Raw genomic sequence first — 2542 nt, forward strand, 5'->3', positions numbered from 1 at the left:
CGACGGAAGTGGCTTTGGATACAAATCATTCAGAAAGATTCCATTATTTCATGTGACAACTCAAAATAGGTCTGGAATGAGGTATTCCGTGTAATCTCGATGATGGGATCCATTGATATACCCAGTAGAGTTGATGCTGGTACACGAACAATCATAGCTATTTCAATGGAACTCTTCGAAATCGAAGTAGATGGAGAAACTAATGGATCCTGTATGTAAATTGTTGATGTGTCACCCCCTTCGGTGAACATTAATTTAATTATCTTCGGATAGTGATATATAGAAATGACACTTGTAATGGGAGCTACCAGAACTAATGGGTACGAGCCAGCTTTCCATCCATGCCAGAAGGGGTAGGGTTTACCGGAAAAACCTGCTAATGGAGGGATACCCCCTGGGGATGGTAAACGTATAACTAGAGAGAATGTTAGAACAGGATCCTTCATGTATGGTCCCGCATAATCCCTAATGTTATCAGTTCCGGTTCGTGAACCAGATAAAGTGATGCGAGCGAAAGTCCCTAGATTCATGAATATGTAGATAGAAGTATAACTTATCATACTCGCATAGCCATTATCAGGATCCGCAGCAAGTATTCCAATCAGAATATATCCGATTTGGCTTATGGAGGAATATGCTAGCATACGTTTCATGCTTGTCTGAGTAACAGCAATTAGATTCCCCAATACCATGCTAAGGGTAGCTAATATTCCCAAAGCGAGATGCCATTCACTGGATAGGTATGAGAAAGTAATACCGAGGAGTCGTGTAGATAAAGCTAGAGCTGCTACTTTGGAAGTAGCAGAAAAAGAAGCAACGACTGGTGTAGGAGAGTTAGAGTCGGAGAGGAGATCCTCGATCTTCCCGCTCATTCAGAACCGTGCATGAAATTCTCACTTCACACGGCTCCTAGTTCGTAAGAGATTTCTAAGCTCCCAGAACCTTCCCCGTGTGTGTATCAAATCCACTTCTTCCTCGGTAATTCAATATGAGTAATAATTGGTAGCTTCTCGGGAAATCCCCTATCAGTGATTCCTTTTTAAAAGAGTCTCCATCTTACAATCGTTTCGCCCCCACATCTGGAGTGAGGAAAGGTATTGGGGAGGAATGTGATTTTCTTCGTCCCTAGCAGGCATGGCGGCACCGTCTTGGGGCGAATTTCTCTGTTGACGGATGCCTCCACTGTATCCGTGGTTTCTGAAGGATCAAAACCAATCAAATTTGTGTTCCAAGGGGAGGCTATTACACGGGGTAAATATCAATTCCATCACAAAATTCATTTAATTATTCTTTGAGAAACCTACCCATAACGAACCAACTTCGAGAAATACAAATAGGAGATAGGAGGGGGTACCTATTGAATTGCATTTCTCCCCCACTCTGCTTTACCCGCTACACAAAATAAGGGATAATTCTCGTGAGTCCAATACGAGTAACAAATTCGTGGAATTGCGGTAAGAGTTGGTCGTTGATGGGGATAACGAAAAGAAGTTTGTATCTTCTTCACATGCCCGTAGGGTATTACGGAGGAATCAATCAATTTGCATAAGATTATTTGCAACGAATTGATTCCCCTCCGAGCGAATCGCACTCCTTCATATACATCGGGAGTCCATTGGTGAAACGGAACCAACGACAGTTTGAAACCCATTCCCACGATGATAAACGTGATAGAGGTATGGATCGCCGGGGAATCATACATCTGGTTGGATACGAGTCCATTGACTATCTTGTAGAGTTGAGTCTCTCCACCGAATAATCCATATAATAAAGAGAAGCCATGGATTAGGATAGACGAACTTGCCCCACCCATTAGTAGAAACTTCGTAGTCGCTTCGTTGGATCTTATATCCCTCTTCATGTATCCGGATGGAAGGTAGGAGGATAGGCCTAGACGTTCCGGAGATACAAAAATAGTTACCGAATCATTCGCGCGGCATGAAGACATTCCCCCCGGACCCGCAGTTGATGTGAATAGTGAAAATTCCGTCAAAGCTGTTTTTGTGCATCGGATGTAACCAACCGATAGTGAGACAGATAGTAATGAGCAGATCAGGAGAAGTAATCTGAAGATATTGCTGAAAGTGTCGATTCGAAGAGTTCCGTAGGCAATCGAGAGAGATTCTGTTTCCCACTGACGCGACAGGAATACCATGCTAGTCACCAAGGAAGTTAACGCGATTCCGTGAAGCAGGAGTGTGTCTTTCCCTTCGGATACCAAGTCGACAATGACGATTACGACTAAGCCAGTGATTAAACTATATTCCGGAAGAAGTAGTGAATTACCATAGAAAGGGAAAGGATCGATAATTTTCGTAGTACGAATCGGGGTAATATTCAGAAATGGAGTGACTCCAGTCCCGTATTTTATTTTTATATCTAACACTTCGTTAAGAAACCAACAAATTATTTATATTCTTATGTATTTTTGGAAGCTGTGACAGCCTGGTATTTCTGCCTAACAGATAGCTAATGGCTGTATAAAATGGATGGAAGGTAGAGGGGGGGGGGGCTAAAAATAACCCCCCTCCCCCCCCCCACT

This window comes from Dipteris shenzhenensis, unplaced genomic scaffold (assembly GCF_047967505.1).
Source record: "Dipteris shenzhenensis isolate YYH24624 ecotype China unplaced genomic scaffold, Dip_SZ_1.0 scaf0353, whole genome shotgun sequence".
In the NCBI taxonomy this organism is placed as follows: domain Eukaryota; kingdom Viridiplantae; phylum Streptophyta; class Polypodiopsida; order Gleicheniales; family Dipteridaceae; genus Dipteris; species Dipteris shenzhenensis.